General features: G+C 44.9%; 1 pseudogene; it reads left to right on the forward strand.

Annotated features, from left to right (window-relative positions):
* The first annotated feature begins 298 nt into the window (after positions 1 to 298).
* LOC136525938 (desmethyl-deoxy-podophyllotoxin synthase-like) lies at positions 299 to 27,889 on the forward strand (annotated as a pseudogene).
* The last annotated feature ends 77 nt before the right edge of the window (positions 27,890 to 27,966 follow it).

Genomic DNA, 27,966 nt, shown 5'->3' on the forward strand with positions numbered 1-27,966 from the left:
CTTGTCGCCGCCATTAGGGGAGCTCAATTCGGAGGAGCCACTGCTGTGGATCCACGCAACTGCCACTGTCCAAGGCGGCCCCACACGTGCCCCATCGCTGGAGACCCACGCTGGCCGGATCCGCCACCGCCGGGATCAGATCTGGCTAGGGAAGGAGGGGAGTGCCTCGGATCTGGCCTGGGAAGGAGTGTCGTCGGGCCGAGGAGGGAGCGCCACCGTAGGAGAGCCCCACACGTCCATGGACACCGTCGGGAAATGACGCCCACCGCTAGGGCTGGACCAGTGCCCGCACGCTCGCATGCCGGGGCCGTCGTCGGGAGGGGAGGAGCACCGATGGGAGGGAAGAGTTGGAGGGCCGCCGGGCTGGGAGAGGAGGTGCGCCGATGGGAGGGGAGAGGTGGAGGGCTGCCGAGCTGGGAAAGGGAGTGGGAGGGGAGGGGAGGAGAGTGGTGGGGCGCCACCGGGGAGAGGTGGAGGGCCACTGAGCTAGGAGAGGGAGTGGGAGGGGAGGGGAGGAGAGATCATGTGGGCACTACCGAGGAGAGGGAAGCACGCCACATCGGGAGGAGAGGGGCGCTGCGCTGGGGCGCTGTGAAAGAGAGAGCTAGATTGAAGTGAAACCCTAAGTCCTCGTATTTATAGGAGCCCAAGAAGAACCCGATTTGGGCTTTTTCTGGGCCTCTAGAATATTAACCGAGGCGGGCCTTATTAGATGTCTGCTTCTAAAAATGGAGGCATTTTTGGAGGCCATTAATAGAGTTTAGGAGGCGGTTGCGTTAGGGCAACCGTTTCGGTTAATGTACGTTAGGTTGTCCGCCTCGGTTAATGATTTGAGGCTGTTGCTAGGCCGGCTACCTTGCCATGAATAACCGAGGCGGTCAACCGGCCTAACCGCCTCGGAGCCTATTTTGGAAATGGCTTGTAAAATTTTTTTGTGTAGTAGTGTGGATATGCATTTTAGGAGTTCGGAGTTTGGGGATCTAGATGATACCCTCTGCCAAGTTTACGGGCCACTAGTGCATTTTACTCCTGGATTTATGGTGCGGTGAAAATTATTTTGCATCAAGAATCCTAGACTATTTCCAAATCACCCTAACCACTTTTATACTTTCTTTCTCTCTTGTATATTTGCATTGAGAGTCCTATCCTCTTTATTTTTCACCAGATCCTTCCACCTCCAGATTGGTCTATAGATATGCGTGCGTATATTTCTACGTGATTAGGTTGATTTTTCCAAGTGCGGAAAGATTGGGAGTTAAGTAGAGAGTTGTTGGAGAGCACTTTTTCAATCTTGCCAAAAAATTAAGACTGGGAGTGGTTTTTTGAAACTCTTGGAAATGCTCTCTCACAACGCACGTATCCATCAGGCAATCCGAAGGTGAAAGGATATTAGGAAGAATAAGGAGTAGGGTAGGTTTGTAAAGTAAATGTACCAGAGATAAAGAAAGTATAAAAATCGTTAAAGTGATTTAGAAATAGCTCGTGATTCTTGATGCAAAGTTATCTTATTAGGGGTGAGATTTTAAAAACAGTTCCAATTATTTTTAGTCATTTGAAAAACTCATTAACTTACAGTGATTTATTTTAGAAACTATTGGAGACGCCCTTAGACACAGCATCTATTTCCTCCCGGTGTTACAACTCTATCCATAAATATACAGCCTGAGGCTGAATTTACACGTTCATTATATTAGCCCAGTTCCTCGTCTTGTTTACATCATTAACATCATAGTGGAGCAAAGCCATGGAGCTGTGCATATATATGATTATTAGCTCTAGTACTCCTCGATCTGCATTGTCTACCTTCTGCGCCAGGGACAAAGTTGCCGCCGGGACCGTGGCAGCTCCCAGTAATTGGCACACTCCATCACCTAATGACCATGGAAAATCCACGCCTCGTGCACCGTGCCTTGGCCGTCCTCGCCCGCCGCTGGGACGCCCCCGTCATGTACATCCGGCTAGGCGAGCTGCACGCCGTCGTCGTCTCGTCGGCCAACGCCGCACGCGAAGTCATCAGGGAGAACGACACCAACTTTGCCACCCGGACCATGACCGCGACCATCAGAACCACCATCGGAGACAAGGTGGGGCTCGTCCTGTCGCCCCACGGCGCCATGTGGCGGAGGCTCCGCAGGATCTGCACGACGGAGCTTCTGAGCGCAAGGCGCGTTCGATCCTTCCGCTCCATCCGGGAGGATGAGGCCGCGCACCTCGCCCGCGCCATCGCCACAGACGTGCGCTCCGGCGAGCGTCATCAGTCGTTGGTCAACGTCAGCGAGCTGGTATCCCTGTACGTGTCCGACACCGTTCTGCGCGCCATCATGGGCGAGCGGTTCAGGTGGCGGGACGAGTTCATGGCCACGCTGGCCTAAGGCCATGACGTGGGGCCCGAGGACCTGTTCCCGTCGTCGAGGCTCCTGCGAACCATTAACGACACGGTTGGGAATCGGAAGAACAGAATACAGATCGAAGAGCACAGCAAGTTCAGACGAAGTTCATAGAACAGAGGAGTGCTTAACAATATTACAAGTATTCTGCTGTTTGATGATGTCTCCCCTTCTCTCTCGGCTACTTAAGCTACTCTCTCACTCCAGCTTCAGCTGGGCTGGTCACGCCCACTCTGGGCCTTGGGTTCGAACACTTTGCTTCTTCATACGCATACCATGCCTTGGGCCCAGGATGACATATTCAGTTTGGGCGACGTCGCGTTCACGCTCCTGTGCGACATCGCTTGTCTTGCCGCCATGTTCAGAAGCTGAGGTAGAAGTGCCGCTGACATCCCCTCCCTGATAGGAAACAGCTTACCCCCAAGCTGGTGCGAGCGGAAAGCGTTGACGAAGGGCTTCAACATCCTCCCATGTTGCCAGTGCAGCGGGTAGCCCCGACCACTGAATCAAAGCTTGGAGATCAACACCTGAATTTGTGCTGGCGACTCGCTTCTGAAGAATACGCTCAGGAACCTGCAGGCCAGTGAATGAAACTGGTAATGGAGACTTGGAGAGGCAGGTAGAGCAACTAGGACATCACCTTTCAGCTGTGAAACATGAAACACCGGATGAATGGTGGATTCTCCGGGTAAAAGCAACTTGTAGGCGACAGAACCAATACGGTCCATAATCTGGTACGGCCCGAAGAAACGGTAAGCCAGCTTTTGGTTAGCGCGAGGCGCCACTGATGTTTGGACATAGGGCTGGAGCTTAGCATAGACCCAATAACCCACATTGAAGGACCGTTCTGTTCGTTTCTTGTCCGCCTGACTTTTCATGCGATTCTTGGCCCGAGCAAGGTGTTGCTGGATCAATGCTTGCATAGCAGACTTCTGCTGCATCACCTCAGCTAAAGAGTCCGGAGCACATGCAGCAGATGCATCAATACCCAACTGTCTAAGAGACTATCCATAGAGTGCCTGAAATGGTGACTGCTGTAAAGAGGAATGCCATGTGGTCTTGTACCAAAATTCTGCCAAATGTAGCCAGTCAAACCATTTAGAGGGTACTGCGTTTGCAAAACACCGGAGGAAGGTTCCATGCATTGGTTCACACGCTCAGTCTGTTCATCGGACTGAGGATGATATGTTGAACTCATTCTCAGCTCCACCCCGGAGAGACTGAACAGCTCACGCCACAGATGACTGGGGAAGATGCGGTCACGATCTGAGACGATCGCAGTTGGAAGACCATGGAGCCGGTAAATGTGAATCATGAAGAGCTTGGCCACCGAAAGGGCACTGAAGGGATGTTTCATGGCAACGAAATGGCTATATTTGGAGAAAAAGGTCAACAACTACTAGAATGCAGTTGAAGCCATGTGACTGGGGCAACCCTTCAACGAAGTCAAGTGATATCACCTGCTAGGCTGCTGAAGGTGTCTGGAGTGGCTGTAAGAGGCCTGGGTATTGAACTCGCTCAGGCTTGGCTTGCTAGCATGTAGGGCAGCTCTTCACAAAGTCATGAACATGTTTCTTGAGACTGGGCCAGGCAAAGAGGGCCTGCAGCCGCTTGACAGTGGCTGGAATTCCCGAATGACCGCCAATAGGAGAGCTATGTATCTGCGCAACAACTGTTGTTGCCCACCCACGGTCTGTCTTTATAATGTATGAGGCCATCCACCAAAGAGAAATTAGGAACTGAGTCGGCCTTCGCTGCCAATTTGGTCAGAGGAGTAGTGGCTTGATCATCAGACTGATAACCTTGGCGAATATCAGAGCACCATGCAGGTGTCACCACTGACAGAGCAAAAACAGGTTGGGAGTGGGTGCTGTCGCCTGGAAAGTGCATCGGCCGCACTGTTGTCAGACCCTTCTTTGTAAACGATCTTGTAACGAAGACCCAAAGGCTTTGTGAAAACCTTTTGCTGCCATACAGTGTGAAGCCTATGGTCGTTGAGGTGTACCAGTGCTTGTTGGTCAGTATGAATTTCAAATTCCGCGAGCTGCAAATAGGAACGCCATTTCTCCACTGCAACTAAAATGGCAAGATATTCCTTTTCATATGTGGATAGACCCTGAGTTTTGAGACCGAGCAGTTTGCTGACATAGGCCAAGGGATGCCCAGCTTGCAATAGAACAGCCCCAACACCATTGTGACAAGCATCAGTTTCAATTGCGAACAGTTTTGTGAAATCCGGAATAGCCAAAGCCGGGGCTGTACACAAAGCCTGCTGTAGTGCCTGAAATGTCGTCAGTCCAGACAAACAGAACAGGCTTCTTGAGTAAGTTTGTAAGAGGTCGAGCCAGAATTGCAAAGTGACGGACAAATTTGTGATAGAATCCTGCTAGCCCCAAAAACTCACGCAACTCCTTCACATTTGTCGGTTGAGGCCAATGTAAAACAGTAGCAACTTTATCTGGATCTGTATGGACTCCTTTAGCACTCAAGATGTGGCCCAAGTAGTGAATCTCTTGCTGAGCAAAGTGACACTTTTTGAGTTTAACGATCCATTAATCTTTGGCCAAAAGAATCAACACTGCTCTAAGATGACTGATGTGCTCCTCATAAGTATTACTATATACCAAGATATCGTCAAAAAATACTACAACACACTTTCGGAGAGTGGCCAGGTTGAGTTCATTGCTCCCTGAAACGTTCCCGGGGCGCCAGACAAGTCAAAGGGAACAACTATGAATTCATAGTGGCCTGCATGTGTGGAGAATGCCGCCTTGAACTCCTCACCAGACTGAAGGCGAATCTGGTGATACCCTGAGTGCAAATCCAGTATAGAGAACCACGAGGCTGAGCCCAACTCATCGACAAGCTGATCAAACACTAGTATGGGGTACACAGATTTGACAGTCAAGGCGTTCAGATATCGATAATTCACACAGAAACGCCAGGAGCCATCCTTTTTCCTCACCAAAAGCACCGGAGAAGAGAATGGAGATGAACTTGGTTGAATGAACCCCTTATCAAGCATGTCTCACTACTTGCCGCTCAATTTCATCCTTCGGTGTTGGTGGTATCAGTATGCTCGGATATTGACAGGTGAAGCTCCAATGACCAAAGGAATTGCATGATCACAAAACCTGACAGGAGGTAATGAAGATGGGGCAGTGAACACTGACGGAAACTCCTCCAGCAAGGCTACAATCTCTGGGGGCAATTGGAGAGAAGTGTCAGACGATTCAGGAGAGTCCTCCGAAATGAGCTGAAACACCATATCTCAGTTGCAGTAGACGTAGTGAAGCCTTGTAATAGAATTGTAGACCCTTGATAAGGCAATGAGATCCATTTGGACTTCCAATGAATATTCATGGGACTGTTGAAAGCCCTGGTTTGGTTTTGGATAGTTGATGAAACCTAAGCATGTCATGAGTGATGATATGACACTAGTAGAGAACAGACCTTTGATCCTCGGCCAAAATGGACTCTAGTCTTTTGGAATTTTTTTCCCCCGGGACTAGAAATACCTTTAGTCCCGGTTGGTGGCTCCAACCGGGACTAAAGGTCCCTACCCAACGGCTACTGCGCCAGACAGAGGTGGCAGGGACCTTTAGTCCCGATTGGAGCCACCAACCGGGACTAAAGGTATACTTTTACTCCCGGTTGGTGGATCCAACCGGGAGTAAAAGTCTACTCCCGGGCCGTGGCTGCGCCCGGGGTTGGAAAGTTACCTTTAGTCCCGGTATAAATCCACCAACCGGGACTAAATGTTCTCCCTTTATAAATCGGCCGTCTCCTTCTTCCTCCACGAGCCCGAGCTCAGCACATTTTTAAAGCTCACTGCACTAGTGTTCTTTCTTCCTCCCTCCCTCCATTGTTCCTCCATCCATTCTTTGATTTCTCCGTCGATTTCTTCGATTCCTCTGTCGATTCTTCAGTTGTAAAGGTTACCAATCTCATACTCTCATTTTTCACCATTTTCTTATGCCATTTTGTTCACTATATATATTTATGGTTCTTTATTGTGGTTTTTTTCATTTGTAAGCAATTTGAGCTCAAAATCACTTCAAGCTTGCATATTTACATGAAAGAAGGTTAAAGTATATATAAATATAAACTTAGAAAATAGTTAGAAAATTATAGCAAATCCGTACTAGTTGAACTTGCGGACCATGTTCAGCTCGGCGAGCATATTCTCTGCCGAGCGGTAACGGACGTCAAGGAGGAGCTTTGATTCTACGAGGGAGAGCGACAACGGTCGTGGAAGACCGTGTTCCCTTCCTCGTAGAATCGGAGCTCTTCCTTGACCAAGTACGGTGCCGTCCGGTGGAGAAATGCTCGCCGAGATGATCACGTAAGCAAGGTCAACTAGTACGGATGGTTATTTATTCACATGTCCCGATATCGTCGCAGTAGTCTGTCAATCACCGTACCTAAACGTAGTATATATAAATATAAACTTAGAAAATAGTTAGAAAATTATAGAAAATCCGTATTAGTTGAATTTGCGGACCGTGTTCATCTCGGCGATCATGTTCTCTGCCGAGCGGTAACGGATATCAAGGAGGAGCTTTGATTTTACGAGGGAGAGCGACAATGGTCGTGGAAGACCGTGTTCCCTTCCTCGTAGAATCGGAGCTCTTCCTTGACCAAGTACGGTGCCGTCCGGTGGAGAAATGCTCGCCAAGATGATCACGTAAGCAAGATCAACTAGTACGGATGGTTATTTATTAAAACATGTTTTTGAGCTATAATGTATTAAAAATGAGTATAGAGATATAGATAATTTTATAGTTTCTTAATTTTATTTGTTTATAAAAGGAGAAATTTATAGTGTATTAAAAAATGAGTATAGAGAGTAGATGGTAACTGCTTCCGGGTCCTCGGCCTCTCATAGGTTTCCAAAGCGACTTAGGCCGGGCCTTCCTCTCATTCCATGCGGCAAGTGTCGTGATGAGACGAAGATTGTGATGGAGTACCGAGTGAAGAAGGAGGGTCCCAGCAAGGATCGTATCTTCTACAAGTGTCCGGATCGTAATTTGAGTTATTTTATCGTATTTAATGATTATGGTTAGTTTATACCTATTTTTATGATGGTTGTGATTAAAGTTCTAATTTTTTGTTTTAATTTCAGTGGGATGGCAGTGGACGATGTTCAGGCTTCTACTGGGAGGAAGAGTATGTTGAACTCGTGCAAAAATATCTTGCACAACAGGCAGATACGGCGGCTAATGAGGCAGTGATCCAGCCGAAGAAGCCCAAAGATGTTGCACAATCGGGGGATCTGTCTGTTTTAGTTGAGATTGGTCGCGAAATCCTTGTGCTCCTGAAATGTATTTTAGCTTTAGTTCTTTTAGTGGTAGTTGGGATTGTCTACATTGTAGCGATGCTTTCATAAATTTGTATCTTTTATGGTGGCACGCATGTTGTATAAATAATTAATTATGATCTAGGTTTTAATATGATATTTATGTCATATAATGCAGATGAGCCGTCATTGGATGTATAATGCTGATCGTCGCTCCCAAGAGTTCATTGACGGCGTGCATTCTTTGTTACGTGCGACCGAGGCAAACAAATGCGACGGTTTCATGTGCTGCCCATGTGCCATATGTAAGAATACGGTGGAATATCCTTGCTCAAGGACTCTTCATTCACACTTGTTCAAGTCGGGTTTCATGCCAAACTATATTTGTTGGACAAAGCACGGAGAAACCGTTGTTGTAATGGAAGAAGGTGAAGAAGAACAATGGGACGACAATGATATTATTCCTGATGGTGCGTGCTTCAATGATACTGCAATAGGAGAAGCTGAAGAAGAGGTAGCCGCAGAAGATGAGCCAGCTGATGATCTTTCTCAGGTCATTCGTGACGCACAAAGAGAATGTGAAAGTGAAAAGGATAAGATCAAGTTTGAGCGGATGCTAGAAGATCATAAGAAATTGTTGTACCCAACTTGTGATGCAGGGCAGAAAAAGTTGGGAACCACACTAGAATTGCTGCAATGGAAGGCAAAGAATGGTGTATTTGACAAGGGATTTGGAGAGTTACTAAAAATCCAAAAGAAGATGCTTCCAAAGTACAATGAATTGCCCGCCACTACCTACAAAGCAAAACAAGTTGTCTGTCCTATGGGGCTAGAAATAGAGAAGATACATGCATGTCCTAATGACTGCATCCTGTACCATGGCAAAGAGTATGAGAAATTGGATGCATGCCCGGTATGCCATGCGTCGCGGTATAAGATCAGGCGAGATGACCCTAGTGATGTTGAGGGCGAACGTCCGCGTAAGAAAATCCCTGCCAAGGTTATGTGGTATGCTCCTATAATACCACGCTTGAAACGTCTGTTCAGAAACAAAGAACATGCAAAATTGTTACGATAGCACAAAGAAGACCGTAAGGTAGACAATATGTTGAGACACCCTGCTGATGAGTCCCAGTGGAGAGCAATCGACAGAGAATTCCCGGAGTTTGCAAATGACGCAAGAAACTTAAGGTTTGCTTTAAGTACAGATGGTATCAATCCTTTTGGAGAGCAGAACAGTAGTCATAGCACTTGGCCTATTACTCTAAGTATCTACAACATTCCTCCTTGGTTATGCATGAAGCGGAAGTTCATTATGATGCATGTGCTCATCCAAGGCCTGAAGCAACCTGGCAATGACATCGATGTGTACCTGAGACCACTTATTGACGAACTTCTCATTTTGTGGAATAAAGAAGGTGTACGTGTGTGGGATGAGTACAAATAGGAACACTTTGATCTGCGAGCATTGTTGTTCGTAACAATCAATGATTGGCCTGCTCTAAGTAATCTTTCAGGACAGTCAAACAAGGGATATAATGCATGCACACACTGCTTCGGTGATATTAGAGGTGTATTCTTGAAAAAATGTCGAAAGGTCATGTACCTTGGCCATCGTCGATTTCTTCCTGCAAATCACCCCGTAAGAAAGAAAGGCAAGCATTTTAAAGGGAAGGCAGACCACCTGACCAAGCCTCGCAACCGAACCGGTGAGGATGTACTCGATATGGTCAATGATGTGAAAGTCGTCTTTGGAAAAGGACATGGAAGCCAACCTATTCCAAAAGACGCTAACGGTCACGCACCCATGTGGAAGAAGAAGTCCATATTTTGGGACCTACCCTATTGGCAAGTCCTGGAGGTCCGTAGCTCGATCGATGTGATGCACCTGACGAAGAACCTTTGTGTAAACCTGCTAGGCTTTATGAGTGTGTATGGAAAGCCTAAGGACATATTTGAAGCACGACAGGACCTGCGTTGTTTGAGAGAAAGAGACAACCTGCATCCAGAGAAGACAGATGATGGACGCTATTACTTACGTCCTGCTAGCTACACTCTAAGCAAAGAGGAGAAGGAAATCATGTTTGAATGCTTAAACAACATCAAGGTACCATCTGGATTCTCCTCGAATATAAAGGGTATTATAAATGTGCCAGAGAAGAAATTTTGTAACTTAAAGTCCCATGACTGTCACGTTCTCATGACGCAATTACTTCCAGTTGCATTAAGAGGAATTCTACCTCCAAATGTACGTCTAGCCACCGTGAAGCTATGTGCATTCCTCAATGCAATTTCTCAGAAGGCAATTGATCCAACTGATCTAGCTAAACTACAGAATGATGTGGTTCAATGTCTCATCAGCTTTGAGTTGGTGTTCCCTCCTTCCTTCTTTGATATTATGACACACCTCCTAGTTCACCTAGTCAAGGAGATTTTCACTCTCGGTCCTATGTTCCTACACAACATGTTCCCCTTAGAGAGATTCATGGGAGTCCTGAAGAAATATGTTCGCAACCGTGCTCGCCCAGAAGGAAGCATCGCCAAGGGCTATGGAACAGAAGAGGTCATTGAGTTCTGTGTTGACTTTATTCCCGACCTTGACTCGATTGGTGTTCCTGAATCGAGACATGAGGGGAGACTAAGCGGAAAGGGGACACTAGGGAGGAAAACATATATTGGTACGGATGATGATGATTTCAATAAAGCGCACTACACAGTTCTACAGAACTCCTCTTTGGTAGATCCGTATATTGAGACACACAAGGATCTCTTATGATCCGAGTTTCCAGGGAAGACTAAAGCTTGGATTACACATAAGCACATGGAAACTTTCGGCGGTTGGTTGCGAAAAAAATGTCAAGGTGATGAGAGCATCCATGAGCAACTGTATTTATTGGCTATGCAACCATCATGGCATATCGTCACATACAAAGGGTATGAGATAAATGGGAACATATTCTACACAGTAGCCCAAGATAAAAGGAGTACCAACCAAAACAGTGGTGTCCGCATAGATGCCACAGACCCGAATAGGAATAAGCAGACATATTATGGACGCATAGATGAAATATGGGAACTAGAATATGCACCTACTTTGAAGATCCCATTGTTCAAGTGCCAATGGGTCAAGGTGACCGGAGGCGGGGTAACAGTAGACAATGAGTATGGAATGACAACAGTAGACCTTAGTAATATTGGGTACAAAGACGAACCATTCGTCCTTGCCAAGGATGTGAATCAGGTGTTCTATGTCAATGATATGTCTACCAAACCAAAAGGAGGGAAAAATGATAATGACTCAACCAAAGAGCTAAAGCGCCACATAGTTCTTTCAGGGAAAAGAGTCATCGTGGGAATTGAGGACAAGTCGGACATGTCAGAAGAATATGAAAAGGATGACCGAATTTCGCCCTTCAAAGTGAACAAAGACCCTAGCATCTTGGTAAATGATGAGGACACTCCATGGTTACGAAGCGATCATAACCAAGGGACATACGTAAAGAAGAAGTTCACTGCTGTGCCCACTTGATGATATAGTGATTTAATATAGTGTGTGTTTGAGATATTATGTAATAATTGTGAATTCAGATGTTTATTATGTCATGTTTCAAATTAAATCAATGTTTGATTTGGTGGGATTTCTCTCTCAAAAAGGTAAATTAGGATACCGAGTGATGAAAAATTAAAATATTAACGTTAAAATGATGTGAAAACAAATTTCCTGTCCAAAACCAATAGTTTTAATAATTTTAATTAAACACTACATTTTTGCATTAACGAAATAATAAATATTAGTTACATTATGTTTTATAATTCTAACAAAAAATAAAAAAAGTTAGGTTATAGATTTTTCCTATGTGCAATAAAGGAAAAGAAAATCCATATTTTTAACAAAATAATTTTATGCCTTTTATTTAATTTACTATGTATTTAACAAAAACTATTGCATTTCTATTGTATTTAATAAGACTATTGCTTAAAACAGGCGGGAAACGAAACTGTAGCGCACCTTTACTCCTGGGTGGGAAGCCCACCCGGGAGTAAAGGTGGGCTGCAGTTTCATGGCCCGCCAAAAAAACCCTTTACTCCCGGTGCGTGTTACCAACCGGGAGTAAAGGTCTTTACTCCCGGTTGGTAACACGCACCGGGAGTAAAGAGACCTTTACTCCCGGTTGGTAATACGAACCAGGAGTAAAGGGTTTTTACTCCCGGTTGGTGGCTGGCACCGGGAGTAATTCTCTCTGATATATAACCTCTAGCGCCTGGCGCAGATCGATCCACTCGTCTTCTTCCTCGTCGAACACCGCCGCCCTCTTCTTCCTCGTGCCGCCGTCCGTTCGCCTTCCGTGACACCACCACCCTCTTCTTCCTCGTGCGGCCTCCACCGCGCGCGCCCATGCCCCTCCTCCGCGCGTGCCCATGGCCCTCGTGCCCTCCTCCGCGCCCGAGGCCCTCCACCGCGCGCCCGTGGCCCTCCACTGCCGAGCTCGAGGTGATATGTTCGTCGATCTCTTTGTACATTCTCAGACGGTGGCCGGAAACTGAACATTGTTTCATGAATTTAGAACACTGCCTTTGCTTAATAGAAGAATTTTTTCTATCTTCATAGATCAATGTTTGTTAACGAAATTTTATCCAAATATATTCATGTAGGGTCTTTTTTTTGAAGGAATTATTGTAGGATATATAATGGTCAAATAGGAACTCAATTTGGATACCCAGTTTGTAAACTAAGCGCTTGTTAGTTTATAAAAAGTATCACATGTAATGATGTAAGCAGTTTTGGTTGGACTTGCATGCATGGCAACAGACAATGAAGGAAAACTTCAACGTTTCTTCATTTGTGAACTTTGAATATACAGATATAATATATTAATGTTGCTAAAGTAATATGAGCATTACATATTTTTTCCGGGAAGACTATCTTCAAACTTTATATCATAGCATCAGAGATCGCCTGTAGAAGAAGAAAATAAATTCTTATCATTTCGGAAATAGTAATGGTTATGTTAGCAATAAGACACATATACTTACATTTCATAATGACTTATACTTACATTATCAACATAGAATTTTCTCATATGATGAATGACTACATGGTTCACATGGTACATAGGATCACAACATCACGCACCGACACCGCCCCGGCCCGCCTCACGTCGTTGTCGTCGTCAACACGCCGGCCCGCCTCACGTCGTCGTCGTCAGCACATCGGCCACCGCGCCGACACGTATATATATGTCATTTGTATTCATATGCATGTATATATACGTCGCGGAGCATCGCCGCCCTCGTCATGCGTTTCTATGTATACGGCGGAGCACCGCCGCCCTCGTTCACCCATGTGTATAGACATATATATGGCGGAGTGAGCAGCGCCACTCTTGTCACACCGCCCTTTCTCGTGGCCTAGTTGATCAACATTCGTATTATCGTTATCGTTAATGCTAAACAATCACACTAGGGCGAACCGCGCTGTTGATGTCACCGACGTGGTTCGCCCTAGTCACCGACGCAATTTGCCCTCGGCCGTTTATGTATAGCCCTAATTCGCCCTAGTGTGGCTAATTGCGTTCGTGACCGAGGGGCAAGATTTAATAATGCATATTGTTCGTAGATTTTACGTATGTAAGCAAAGATTTGACGTACTATATATTGGTTTTGTTTTTTGAAGCTAGATGGCCGACCCGAGAAACATGGATGAGGAGGAGTTGATGATGAATTTGATCAACACTGGCACTCAAGTTGCCGGCGATGATGGTGCTAAAAATAACGTGCAAGAGGATGCAGATGACGGGAGTCAGTACTTAGCTCTTGAACAAAATGAGCAACAACATATTGGCCAAGTATATATTTTTTATTATTAGCTATATATATTATCATATGTCTTATGTGTGCTCATGACATTAAAAATAATGTTTATGTTTTGTAGCCCTCTGGATCTACATCAACAACTACAATGAAGAGTAAAAATGTTCGAGGTCCCAAAAAACCATTGGAGGGCCGCTTCATCGTCTCGGAGTTCAATGTGGATACAGGAGAACCAGGGGGGCCGAATAAATGAAATTTGTGCACCACTGTGGTTACCTTGTACGGGACTAGCTCCTGATTAGTACCCGTGAATGGAAGAAGAAGACCAATGCTCCTCATATCAGTTTTGTCTCTGATCGTGACAAGGCGTTAATTTGGAAAGATGTCTTGGTACATTTCACGCTCCAAACAGATGGTTATGATAATATAATAGATGGTGATGAATTGAAGGAGCAAGTTAGGGATTGGGCAATGAAGAAGATGGCCACCCTGTTTCAAACTTGGAAGAAACACCTATACACAACGTATGTCAAGAAGAACATAGCACCAGATTTTACTGTCCCAAGCCCGATCTCAAAGCAGAGGCCCTATTGGGATGAGTTTGTACAGTACAAGACTTCGGAAGAGGGTGTGAGTCGAGTGATAAAGAACCAACATAATGCCCAACAGAAGACATACCACCATACCTTGGGATCAGGTGGCTACCCGATTGCCATTAAGAAGTGGAACAAAATGGAAGCAGACCTTCTTGCCAAGGGTATCAGACCAAAATCACTCGAGTGGGGACAATGTGCAAAGAATTGGTTTTTCGCTCATGGGGGACCACTAGACCAGGAGATAGGGAAGTGCGTTTATGGCGTAAGACTGCAAGAAGCAGCAGAAAGATTGTTTTATGCTCAGAGAGCTACTGCTAGTGGTGCGTTCAGGCCCAACAGAGAGAAGGATGAGCTGACATACGCCATCAGGACTATTGAACATGGTGGCCGAACTAGAGGCAAAGGAAGTGTCTCGTGGGAGCATGGAGTCCCTCAGGACAGACCTTCCTACAGAAGTCGTCAGAGAAAGAAGGAAGAAGAGGCGCATCGGCTCCAGAAGTTGGAGGAAGCGGTGTGTGAAGCACAGGAGCGGAAAAAAAACCTTGAAGCGAGAATGCAGGAGGAAATCAGAAGGCAAGTGTAAATAGCAGTGAGTGCAAGCAAGCAGGCATCAGAGCCAGGAATCAACATTAGCTAATCTGTTCAGTTGAAAAGCAGCTGCGCTTCCATGGAGATACCAAATCAAGGGAACACAGGACTGCGCTTCCCTGTGGATGACATCACTGAACCTTATACAACGTGTGAGCTACACATTCCGAAGGAGAATTCCACAATCAAGGTGGCTATCGGTCTTGTTAATCCTATCGACCGAACCAAGACACCAAGGATTCATGGGAATATAATCCAAGAAGGATATGCTACCATCTCGGTAGATAAAGCTAAAAAAGGTTTTAGTGATTTGCCTCTTGACATTCCTGGAGGTGATGACGAGAAGACTCTAGGAGAAGCGGAGAAGACATTCATTCTATGGCGCAAGTGCTACATCATCATTCCAGGGATGTCGGCTCCACCTCCTCCTGAACTACCTCACCATAGGTACGTGCGGATGAAAACACTACATCATTAATTTGTATTGGCTTAAATAATTAATAATCTGCTCATAATAACATGTCATTCCTTTTTTTGTAGCAGATCCTCCCCCAACCTAAATCCAATTGTTCAATCGCCAGATCATCATAGTGCTCTGTACGATGACATTGTGTTGGAAGGCAAGGCTGCATCCACACCATCTCCAAGGAGGTCTCCAACGCCGCAGCCGCCACCTCCAAGGAGGTCTCCAACGCCGCTGTCAACACCTCCAAGGAGGTCTCCAACGCCTCCCCCGCCCTCGCCTACCAAGAAGCCTAGCAAGAGGCCAGCCCCTCAAACGAAGAACCAGTCCCCGCCTGCAAAGAAAGCCACCGTGAAACCAAGGGTTATTCCCAAAATAATATCTGAAGAGAAGGAAGAAGGAACTAATGCATATAAAAAAGACATGTCTAGATTCTATGACAAACTTAAAATGAATCAAGAAGCAAGGAGAAACCCAGAGAAACCGTACTTCTTGGTAGCTCTAGATATTCTAAGAAAAAAGGTGACTTCTTACCAACAACAACAGCGGGAATCTCGTAAGCCGTCCAAATCAACGTTATCGGACTATGACCGCACTCTCACCAAGTCAATTGAGGCGGCACAGAAAAAGAAGCAGGCAGGGAAAGGAGTTGCCCAACTCGGACAACAAGCGCACCAATCAATCCCCCCGCTAGTTGTTGGTAATGAATATGGTTCGAATTTAGGATTAATGCATCAGGCAAACATACCTCTGGATGTTGATTTGGATCACCTTGGTGAATTTCTTGATAAGACTGGTCTCGACCTTTACCAGATGTTTGGTGATGGAAACATTGAGAGTGCGGCGGAGGTTGATATTTGGAAGAAAAAATTTGTACTAGGCCAAAGTCTATACAACCCTTAAGCCTTATCTGATCTGGGGACGCAAATGTACCTGCTAAACAAGTGGTACATGCAGGCGTCTACCAGTGGAGACTTCTGTGTTGGTGTCAGAATTAGAGACAAACATTGGTTCCGTGGCGATGATGTTATGTATGTTGACTTTGTAGAATTTCATCAACTATGCCACCTGACCTCTCTGGACAAAGCTATCATTAGCTGCTATTGCCTGTAAGTAATAATTCTTTCGATCTATTATTAAACTCATCATATGTGTGTATATGCATATAAATTATCCTAACAAGTACTATATATATGCAGATTTACAATGACAGAGCTCAGAAAGGAAGGCTGCAATGAAATTGGTTTTGTTGATCCCCATATAGTATTCAAAGACCCAATTACTCTAAAGACTAATTGGAAGAATGAGCCAGAGAGTAACCTCATGAACTTCTTAGTGAACCAACGCCATAAGAAGGATATACTCTTTCCCTATAACTTCAAGTGAGTGTTAATCATGTCGATCATCCTTAATGGCTCATATGTTGATTCTAGTTAATTAATGAGTGTTATGCGTTATATCCTATAAACACATGCAACAATCACTGGATATTGATGGACATCGATCTCGTGAAAAGTCACTTGATAATCTATGACTCGATGAGAAAACCACAACAAGACTACCAAGATATGATAGATATTATCCAGAGGTAATTTTGGGATCTCTAGCAACTATATATACACACAAACATGATGATTAACTATATCTGATGATGTGGCAAATTTTTTATTGGGCAGTGTTTGGAAAACCTTTATTGAGAAGCAACACATGGAAAAATGCAAAGCACCACTGAATGTAATCCCTTTGAAAGTAAGTCCCCTGAATCGCATCATCTTTATTAATTAAACATATAGCTTTCACCGGATCACCAGATTGGATGACAAATCTTTTTCTCGTAAAGTGGTGTCTGAGGCAGGAACAGGGGAACAACTACTGTGGTTACTATGTTTGCAAGTTTATCAAGGTGCTCTCCCAAAGAACTCCTACAGAGAGACTCAAAGTACGTTAAAATACACTATATATTCATTTAATTATTATTATTGATTGTGTTACTATGTCTTTATATATATATGTACATATATTAATTTATTTTTCTTTAATTCAAACCTGTAGACTCGATGGTTGGAGGAAAAGGTCATATGGCAAGACCAAATCAAAGCAATTCAAGAGTCTATAGCCGGATTTTTAATGAGCAGGTCATCGATTCCAAGGGCGAGTTCTACTTCGACCCAACACTACCATTGAAGCCAAGCTAGAGGATGAGAGGAAACTTGTTATGTCACAACAACTGTAATACAATCTTTTGTAATATATGCACATGAAATAATATAATATAAAATACACATATGCATGCATGCATGTAAATATATATATGATGCATGCATGCATATATATATATATATATTTCTATGCTTGAATTGTGTGATTTAATACGTTCATTGTGCTTGAACCGAAACATACTATACGCGCGTATAAATGTATAATTAGCAGCATACAATATGACTTTGAAAACCTATTTTGAAAAGAAAACAAAAAATGAAAAGAAAAGAAAAAAGAAAAAAACCTTTAGTCCCGGTTCGTATTACCAACCGGGACTAAAGGTGCCGGCCATCGTGGCATGTTAGGAGGCACCTTTAGTCCCGGTTGGTGTTACCCACCGGGACTAAAGGTCCTCCTTTAGTCCCGGTTCCTGACCCAGGACTAAAGGACCCCCCTTTAGTCCCGGATGCTTGCTCTCGGGTGGGGAACCGGGACTAGAGGGGGTTCCCCACCGGGAGTAAAGCTCTGTTCTGTACCAGTGTGAGCTAGGTTGGTGCAATCCAAGTGAGGAGCATGGTGGCACTCAAATGGTGATGTTGATCACATGAAATGATGAGATGACCACATGTGATGATGATCAAGTGCTCAACTTAGAAAAGAAGAAAGAGAAAACAAAATCCTATGGAGATCGAGGCAAAGGTATAAATAGGGGTTTTGTTTCGGTGATCAAGACACTATAGAGAGTGTGATCACATTTAGAGTAGATGGGCGTACTATTAAGAGGGGTTCTTAACTAGACAATTCGGTCATCTAGTGCCACTAGGTGTTGGACTTCATGCATTGCATTTAGGCCTAGTGCACATCAAAGAGCAGGCGAAAATATTTATAGAAAATATTTTGAGAAATGCTAACTTGGATCTAACATGTTTTGGATAAAACACTTTGAGAGTTAGCATCGGTTGCAAAGTAGTGTTAGACTGCTTGTGGATCGAATCAAAAACAGCAGGTAACGGAGGTTTTTGCCTTAGGGTGGTCACTGCCATGGGTGAGGCGGTGCACCGCCCAGGCCTGTCTGGTCACCAGCTAGACATGGCCGAGAGCAGCTGGTTTAGGGTGGTCACCACCCTAGGTGCAGCAGTGCACTGCCCTAGCCTGTCCGATGATAGGCTAGATATGGCAGAGAGCAGCGCCGTTGTGGGGTGGTCACTGGACACGCAGTGTTCACTGCCATGGGCACGGTGGTGCACCGTCACTGCCTGTCCGGTGCCATCGCCCTATTTCACTCGAGGGTAGCGAGTTGGATTTACAACTGAGGGGGGCATCGCCATGGTCACCGCCATGGGTGTGGCGGTGCACCACCCTATTTATCCAGAGAGGAGGGAAAACGAGGGCTCAGGTCAGGGTGGCATCGCTACCCCCTGTCCGGTGCCACCGTCGCCCCTGTTCGGTGACCAACTAGCCATTGGTCGACCGTTGGGGCACCGTCACCCCCTGTCTGGTGACCATTCTGGTGATTGGATTGTCTTCATCTTGTGATTGGTTCATTCCTCGACTGCGGTGGTATAATCACCATACTCACTCTTTTACATTCCTCGCAAACTAGTTGTCAAGCTCTTTAGTGTAATTAGTTTTGAGAGCTTATCTTGCTTCCTATTTTAGTATCACCTAGTGGAGCTCTTTAGTGTAGACTTATTGAGAGCTCTTAATGAGTAGTGACTATAGCCATTGTTTGTGTCTAGTGATCATAGCAACTAGAATTGTCGAATAAGTGGCTTACAACTCTCGTAGAGCTAGAGCAAAATTGTATTTCACCATTTATGTTACTAACCAATTTATTCTAGTGCTTTATAGAAGTTTTAAATAGGCTATTCACCACCCCTCTAGCCATATTAGGACCTTTCAAGTGGTATCAGAGCCATGGTCACCATTTGATTGAAGGCTCAACAACCTCAGTGTGAAAAGATGGCTCAAATTGTATTCAACCATGTGAGGGGCTAAACCACCGTTCTTTGATGGTACATGCTATGACTATTGGAAGAGAAAGATGAATATGTACCTTGATTCAATCAATGACCAAGTGTGGGATATGACCGAGAGTGACTATGTGATTCTTGATCCATACAATCTCACAAACACTAACAAGGCCGACAAGCAATGTAATACAATGGCTCTCAACACCATCTACAATGCCATTGATTCCAAGGTGTTTGAGCAAATCAAGAATTGTGAGAAAGCTAGTGAAGTGTGGAAGAGATTAGAGGAGACCTATGAGGGCACACCATCGGTAAAGAGTGCCAAGCTATACATCCTCAATGACAAGTTGACAAGCTTCAAGATGAAGGATGATGAAAGCATTCCGGAGATGTTTCATAGATTGCAAGTAATTGTCAATGACTTGAAGGCTTTGAGAGAGAAGATCAATTATGATGATGTCTCTCATCGGTTCTTGATGTGCTTACCTCCTAGATTTGAGACATTGAGATTGATCATCATTAGAGGAGGATTGAAGCAACTCACCCCTAACCAAGTACTAGGTGATGTCATGACACAAGAAATATACCAGTGTGGAAAAGATAGGGGATTGACAAGGATGACAAGAAGGAAAATGAAGACAAGAAGAAGAAGAGTGTGGCATTTAAGAATAGCTCATCATCCAAGAACAAGGGCAAGTACAAGAAAGAAGAGTCAAGTGATGATGAAGATGCTAGTGACATTGATGATGAATTCATGGCTCTCTTTGTGAGCAAGTTTGAAGATTCATGAAGAAGAAGGGCTATGGTGCAAAAAACATAAGAGACAACAACAAGAGCAAGGAATATGTGAGGAGATGCTACAATTGCAAGAGCCCCAATCATATTGTAGTGAATTGTCCCTACAATAGTGATAATGATGAGGATAAGAAGAAGCACAAGAAGAACAAGAAAAAAAGAAGGAGAAGAAGGAGAAAAAGATGACCTTCCAAAAGAAGAAGGGTGAAGGCTATGTGGTCACTTAGGATAGTGATGGATCTTTGGATAGTGATGGTTCTAGTGATGATGGAAAGAAATCTATCAAGAAAGCACTAGCAAACATCGCCATCAACAACAAGCCTTCCATCTTCGACACTCCATCGACATGCCTCATGGCAAAGCCTACCAAGATAAAATATATTGTGAGTGATGATGATTGTGAAAGTGATGAGGAGGAGGAATACACTAAGGAAGATCTCATGGACATATGTGAGCAAGTGCACACTTGCTTTGAGATGAAGAGAAAGGAGTGCAAAGAATTACGGCAAGAAGATCAAATCTCTCGAGCAATCCTTTGATGAGCTAAATGCCTCTCATGAGAGTCTAAGGGAAGACCATGAGATGCTTGGCAAAGTGCACTCTAAGCTTGAAAAGGCTCACTCCTCTCTCCTCAAGCAAGTCAAGGAGGAAGAAGCCAAGAAGGAGCAAGTGATTGTGTCATGTGATGTGGGACTAACATATGATATTATTGATGAATCTTTTTATAAGCCCATTATTAGTTGCTCCCACTAAACCTTCTTGTAGCACTACTACTTTCACTTCACCTTTGAGTGATGGTTTCACTTGTGATGCTTCACTAATGGTGGAAAATGAGACCCTCAAGAAGGAGGTGAATAAGCTCACTCGTGCCTTAGGCAATGCCTATGGTAGGAGATGCCCGCTTATAAAGTGCTTGGATAGCCAAAGGTTTTCTCTAATAAAGAGGGATTAGGCTATACCCCCAAGAAAGGCAAGGACGACTTTTGTCACTCCCAAAGCTAGCTTTGTGAAGGGCAATGGTCGGTTTTGCAATAGATGCAAGCTAAGTTGGGCATATAGATCAATATTACAAGATTAATAAGAACAAGCAAGCTAATGTATCATCAATTAGATTTGATTCTTGTTATATGCTTGTCAAGGGTGTCAATGGTATGAAGGATAAGTTCATTGGTACACCAATTGTGGGCCCAAAGAAGAAGGTCATTTGGATATCCAAAGACCTTGGTAACTAACCTTTAAAGACCCAAGCAAGTTTAGGATACCTAAAAAGAATTGATATTCTTTTTGTAGGTCAATTGTAAAGCCAGAGGAATGCATTGGGTGCTTGATAGTGGGTGCACACAATACATGACCGGTGATTCAAGAATGTTCAATTCAATCAATGAGAATGAGAGCAATGGGATTGATAGTATCACTTTTGGTGACAATGGCAAAGACAAGGTCAAAGGTCTTGGTAAGATTGCAATATCCAATTACTTGAGCATCTCCAATATGCTACTAGTAGAGAGCTTGAATTTCAACCTATTATCGGTAGCTCAACTTTATGATCTTGGTTTCAAGTGCATATTTGGTGTAGGATGATGTCGAGATCATAAGTGTAGATGACTCTAACTTGATATTCAAAGAATTTAGATATGAGAATCTATACTTGGTTGATTTCAATGCTAGTAGAAGCTCAATTGTCAACATGTTTGCTCACTAAGTCTAGCATGGGTTGGTTATGACATAGAAGGCTTAGTCATGTTGGACTAAAACAATTAAACAAGTTGACTAAGCATGATCTAGTTAGAGGCTTGAAAAATGTGACATTTGAGAAGGATAAGCTTTGTAGTGCATGTCAAGCTAGAAAGCAAGTTGGTAACACACATCCTAAGAAGAGCATGACGAGCACATCCAAAGTATTTTGAGTTGTTGCACATGGATTTATTTGAACCAACCACATACACTAGTATTGGTGGAAACAAATATGGATTTACGATTGTAGATGATTTCACTAGATATATATGGTTGTTCTTTTTTGTTGACAAGAGTGATGTGTTTGCAACCTTCAAAACATAACATTTATCAAGAGAATTCACAATAAGTTTGAAACAACCATCAAGAAAGTGAGAAGTGACAATAGAAGTGAATTCAAGAACACAAGAGTGGATGGTTCATGTGATGAGTTTGGAATTAGGCATCAATTCTCGGTCAAGTACACTCCTCAATCAAATGGCCGAGTTGAGAGGAAGAATAGAACCTTGATTGACATGACAAGATCAATGTTAAGTGTGTACAATGTTAGTTATTCATTTTGGGCCCAAAGCAATCAACACGGCTTGCTACTATAGCCAATCGACTCTATTGTCCCCCCATGATAGAGAAGACACCTTATCAGCTCTTGAATGGAAGAAAGCCCAATATTGCATATTTTCGGGTTTTTGGTTGCAAATGCTACATATTGAAGAAAGGCACTAGATTGAGCAAGTTTTAGAAGAAATGCGATGAAAGTTTTTGCTTGGTTACTTAATTACTAGCAAGGCTTATTAGTGTTTAAAATTTGGCTAGTGGTTCACTTGAGGAGTGAAGAATATAGATATTGGTGATATAAGGACTAGAGAGGTGATTGAAGTTGAAGATGACAAAGATCAAGTGCTCTCTAACTCAAATGTGTAAGTTGATATAAGTCAAGCTAGTTCATCATCGCAAGTGCACCGCCCTGTCCAGTGCCCTCGTGGAAAGCAGCTCCAAAGGGGTAATGGCTCTATTTGCTTGTGTGGCTATAAAGAGATGGTGTGGCCGGCCTTGGCCACTCTCTTGGCACCTCATATACTTGTGCACACCCTTTGAAAGCTGAGCAACACACTCCACTCACTTGTTCACTTGATTTCATCATCTTGGGTGAGATTGAAGAGCCTCTAGTGCATTACATTGAGTTGCATCATCTTGTGGCACTAGTTGGGGGATTTGGGATGGTTGTGAGCTTGTTACTCTTAGTGTTTGTCGACACCTAGACGGCCCGGATGATTGGAGGAATCGTTAAGCGGAGTTGGTGATTGTCTCTGGCCTCGATCGGTTGCTTGTGAGGGGTCTTGTGCCTTCTCCGATGGAGCGCCAAAGGCAACTCTAGTAAATTGCTCGTGTCATTGAGCTATCTCACTTATGGGTAGGTTCTTTGCGGCGCCTCTTGTGGTGGGCTAGGTGTGTGATACTTATTAGCCGCCGAACCACTAAGTGTTGGTCGACACAACGGGGACTAGCAGTGCCGGTAAGTATGTGAACATCGGAGAAAAATCATGTGTCTCTTGTATGATTGGATTTCTTCTGGTGATTAGATTGTCTTCATCCTGTGATTGGTTCATTCCTCAACGCGGCGTATAATCACCATACTCACTCTTTTATATTCCTTGCAAACTAGTTGTCAAGCTCTTTAGTGTAATTAGTTTTGAGACTTGTCTTGCTTCCTATTTTAGTATCACCTAGTGGAACTCTTTAGTGTAGACTTGTTGAGAGCTCTTAGTGAGTAATGACATAGTTATTGTTTGTGCCTAGTGGTCATAGCAACTAGAATTGTCGAATAGGCGGCTTGCAACCCTCGTAGAGCTAGAGCAAAATTGTATTTTGCCATTTGTGTTACTAAACAATTTGCTCTAGTGCTTTGTAGAAGTTTTAAATAGGCTATTCACCCCCCCCTCTAGCCATATTAGAACCTTTTAACTGTACAATTCGAGCCAATCCAAACCTAAAATCAAATCATAAGAGTCTAGGTGCAAAATCCTGAGGTTATGCTGAAATTGATGCCCCTCAATAATGAATTGATAATTCTGAATAGCAGAAGTGCAGCGCAGAAGCTGGCCATTAGCTGTCTTCACTGATAAGCGACCGAAGTGGCTAGAAAAGAGGCAGAGCTACCCGAATCAACAAGCACGACAACTGGTTTACCATGAATAGTGCCTTGAAACTTAATAGTCCGATGACTTTGTGAACCCATCTGTGCATCATGAGATAAAGCTAGCAGTAATTGCTCAGTTGGTTCCTCAGATGAATCTGACAACTCCTCAAGAGCAAGCAAGTCCCACAATTCTTGCATGGCATGAAGCTGAATAGTGGGAGGACACTTATGACCCCGGAACCATTTCTCTGCACAACGGTCACACAAACCTTGGGCACGCCTGTACTGTTGAAGTTTCGACAGCTTATTACTCCATGCGTTGCCGGTGTAGCCATTGCAGCCGTAGGGAGCTGGTTCAGGAGCCTTGTCAGCTTGAGGCGGTCGAGGTAGAGGCAGCGCGTTACTGAGATTGTTCTTGTATCCCATGTTAGCACCGTGCTTGGGATATTCACTCTTCACGGGTTCCGCCACCTCTTCCTGTAACAATACCAAAGAATATGCAGTATCGAGGTTTGGAGGACGTTGCATAGTGACAACAACACGAATGTCAGGTCAGGACGAAGACCGTCGATAAAACGGGTGGTAAATGTGTGCATGTCAGGATAGTTGGTGTAGGCTTTAAGTTGATCAACTATGCTGGAAAACCTCTCTACATAATCTATGACTGTAGAAGTTTGCTGGATGTGAAACATTTGGCGAAGCAAGGTTTCGTGCTGATCACGAGCAAAACGATCGAGTAGCAGTTTGCAAAATTCAGTCCAAGGAATGAGTTGGCTAGGGCGTTCTAATGACTGAATCCAGCGTTTGGCCGCCCCATTGAAATGCATGCCCGTGACCTTAACCCAAAGATGAGATGGAACACCATACATATCAAAGTAATTCTCAGCTTGGGTAATCCACAGTTTGGTAGTTTCGCCATCATAGGTTGGAGAATTGAATTTAGGTAGGCGATGGGTATTTGGGTAGGGTATCATCCGGAATGGTGGTGCGAGAATGGATTTCATGAATATAACCATGGGGAATAGGATTTGCCATAGGAATTGTGGGTGTGACATGCGTACCATTGGCCGAGGATTGGTTTGGGGAAAATTTTCCCCCAGTACCATTCAACCCGTGTAGTCAGGAAGAACGCCGTGCTCGCTGGGCCGAGCAACCGATGGTCCCGCAGATGAGTGCGCGGCGGTCTGCTCCACAGTTGGTGGTATGGATGGTGATCAATCAGGTCGACGCAGGAGGGTTGTCGAGGACGGAGCGATCATACTACTTGGTGAGCTTGCTCATCTTCAGTTTGAGGTCATCCACGGCGCCTTCAGATTTCTGACGCTAGGACTCTAGGGAACCCGTGGACTGAACGACGGAGTCGATGCGGGAGTCATGACGCTGCTCGACAGCTGTGAGGAGGGCGGATTGACGAACTTGGGAGTCCGTGATGCGCCGCTCCCAGTTGAGATCGGAGTCAGCTAATCGCTTGGTGAGGGAATCGTCGACCTCGGTGAAGCGCTTGGTGATGGAGTCATCGATCTCGACAAAGCGCTGCTCAAGGCGTTTCTCGCTGTTGACGAGGCGGGCATCCCACTTCCGATCCGCATCGGCGAAGCGTGAATCCCACTTGCGGTCCGACTTGGTGAAGAGGCGATGCATCTCGTCCAGGAGAAGCTTCGACTCAGGATTCATGGCTCTGCGACGGCGAGCGAATCTCGTGTAGTGGGGATGTGGCGGCGGCGACGAGGTGGTGGGGTGCACGTGGTCGATTGCTCCAGTTCACGGCTCACGAGTCGAATCAACGCTTGCTAGGAATTACGGAGATCGAAGATTGAATCGATCGATCCAAGCTCTCAACCCGGAGCGGCTGCAAAGATCAACGATTCGGAGAAGAGAAGAGCGGAAGGGATCTGTTGTCTCTGATACCAGATGGAAGCATAGGAATTGGAAGAACAGAATACAGATCGAAGAGCACAGCAAGGGGATAGTTCAGACGAAGTTCATAGAACAGAGGAGTGCTTAACAATATTACAAGTATTTTGTTGTTTGATGATCTCTCCCCTTCTCTCTCTCTCGGCTACTTTAAGCTACTCTCTCACGCCATCTTCAGCTGGGCCTTTGGTTCGAACACTGGGCTTCTTCATACGCATACCACGCCTTGGGCCTAGGATGACATATTCAGTTTGGGCGACGTCGCGTTCACGCTCCTTAGCGACGTCGTTTGTCTTGCCGCCGTGTTCAGAAGCTGACGTAGAAGTGCCGCTGACAGGTGAGTCAGTCCAAAGCGCTCAACGCCAAGCTGTTCGAGCTGGTGGATCGCTCCATCGACCAGCGCCGCGAGAGGAAGGCTGGAGCAGCTGCCGAAGACGACGGCGCCAACGATGCACGCGACTTGCTCGATGTGCTTCTGAGGCTGCAGGAGCACGACGATGATCTTGGACTGCCCTCTCACCATGGCCACCATGAAAGCTGTCATCCTTGCATATAGTACTACTATCAACATTTTTTTTTGAGGAAACAGGAGGGGTTTGACCCCCTACTGAAATTTTATTAAAAATAAAAGTCCAAAGAGCAGTACAAGTGTTCAGGAGACAAAAAAAAGTCAAGAAAAAAATGAGCAAGATTACACATAAGTTCCTAGCCATTGGTCTATATGTGGGTGGAGCTTAGCTTTCGCTCTTAGAAGATGAGCTTACAGTTCTGAACTGAGGGTGGAACACCGTTGAAAATGGCATCGTTTCTTACCGACCAGATGGGCCAACACAGAGTGACAATCACCTCCATGAAGACAGGAAGGTGCAACTGAATCTTGAGAGCTTCCAGAACTTGATCAAACTCCGAACAATTGGGGACCAAAAGTTGAAGAGTATTCCAGCAAGCCCCCGCAAAAGGGCAATGGAAAAACAAGTGAAACAAATCCTCTTCAACAGCGTGGGATCAAAAAACACAATTGTAGCTGTCTAAAACCATGCCTCTTCGTCGAAGAATCTGTCTGGTATTAAGCCTATCAACCATTAGCAGCCAGAAGAAGAATTTTCGTTTAGTCTGACAAGAAGAACGCCAGAGCCAAAGAAAGCCTCGATGAATCTGTCGACTGCCAACTAGGTGCTTATATGCTCGGGCTGAAACATAAGCCCCGGTACCCCATGAGTATGACCAGACATCAGGTGACGATTGGAGGTGAAGGTTCTGGAGGATAGCCACAAGCTGAACAGATTCAGTGGATAAATGGCAACATGAGGGGAGATTTATTATTTTTTATATGACCTCATGAATCGTTACGCGACACATCTCTGCAGGACATGTTTGGGACTGGAAGCAGGTACAACATCGACGACGATCCAATGGGCCATGTTAGAGCTGATGAAGAACCCAAAACTGATGCGGAAAGCACAACAAGAGATACGCCATGTCCTGGGATGCAAGTCGCGGGTAACAGAGGACGACCTGACCAACCTGAAGTACCTAAAGCTTGTGATCAAAGAAACACTACGGTTGCACCCAGGAACATGCGTGCTCTTCCCAAAAGCGAGTCAGGAATCTTGCAAGATCCTTGGGTATGATGTGCCCAAAGGCATGCTCATGATCACGAATGTCTGGGCGATTAACAGGGACCCAAAATACTGGGATGATGCCGAGGTTTTCAAGCCAGAGCGTTTCGAAGGAACTACCGTTGATTTTCATGGCACGGACTACCAATTCTTACCGTTTTAGTGGAGGAAGAAGGATGTGCCCGGGCATAATGCTGGCGCATGCCAACATTGAGTTGGGACTCGCGACACTCCTGGACCACTTCAACTGGCAGCTCCCACCGGGGGTCACACCCGATGAGGTAGACGTGGCTGAGAAGTTTGGTGTCGATGTTCGCCCAACGAGGGATGTTTACTTCTGCCCAGTCCTAGTTCTGCCACTGAAAATAGAGTAGTCCTAGTATCTAGCTTGCTCTCTGCAAAATGTAGCATCAGACGCTAACGACATGATCCGATAAGATTGTGCGTTTCT

This window comes from Miscanthus floridulus, chromosome 19 (genome assembly GCF_019320115.1).
Source record: "Miscanthus floridulus cultivar M001 chromosome 19, ASM1932011v1, whole genome shotgun sequence".
Taxonomy (NCBI): domain Eukaryota; kingdom Viridiplantae; phylum Streptophyta; class Magnoliopsida; order Poales; family Poaceae; genus Miscanthus; species Miscanthus floridulus.